Below are 745 nucleotides of genomic sequence, written 5' to 3'. Positions count from 1 at the left end.
TAATCCCCAAATCTTTTCAATTGCTCCTTTTCTCTTTTTTAACATATGATTTTCTTGATCTTCCAACTCAAAAAATGGGATAAATACCTTATGTGTTGTAAAAAAACATCTTATGAATGGGATAATAAATTATATACCAAGTAAAAAAAAAAAAATTAAGCAAAATATCATGAAAAAAATATGAAACTAACTGTACCTACTTTTATGTTCTTGACTGCTTTATAAAGTTGTAAAACAGTTAATCCATTTTTTCAGCAACATTATACAATAAAAAGGCAAAGTAATTCAAATGATGATGATATTGCAGACAGACACTGTTACCAAAGTTAAAAATAAATGTGAAAGACGGTAGGAAATAAATTAGGAGGGATAGAGTAGTTCAACACTAAACTGCCACCACTGGCTTGTGTCATGTGTAAATGAAGCAACCAAACATAAGCCTTGTCTGCCAGTAAATATCTTCTTCATCATGATTCCTTCAATGCCTCCTTATGACCCCATACCAGGTACTTTGCAGCTCGAGGCTGGAGGGTTGATGAAAATCGTTATATAACTTTATGCTATTTTAGAAATTATCAATATGGGATCAAAACTTGGATAAATCTATGAATCTGCAACAAAAAATAACTTACAATTTTTCATATGAATACAGTATATAGTTCAATTTATTATGGAAACCACAAAAATTACAATTACGGTGGAGTACCTTTAACTTATAAGCAGTGGGTTACGGCACTATCTATTG

General features: G+C 30.7%; 1 protein-coding gene across 1 annotated transcript in view; it reads right to left on the bottom strand.

The window, feature by feature from the left end:
- LOC119588651 (GDP-fucose transporter 1-like) overlaps window positions 1–745 on the bottom strand; it is a gene marked incomplete in the record, with an annotated part of 35134 nt that overhangs the window by 23569 nt on the left and 10820 nt on the right.

This window comes from Penaeus monodon, chromosome 24 (assembly GCF_015228065.2).
Source record: "Penaeus monodon isolate SGIC_2016 chromosome 24, NSTDA_Pmon_1, whole genome shotgun sequence".
NCBI classification, from domain to species: domain Eukaryota; kingdom Metazoa; phylum Arthropoda; class Malacostraca; order Decapoda; family Penaeidae; genus Penaeus; species Penaeus monodon.
This window is presented reverse-complemented; position numbering and strand designations above follow the sequence as displayed.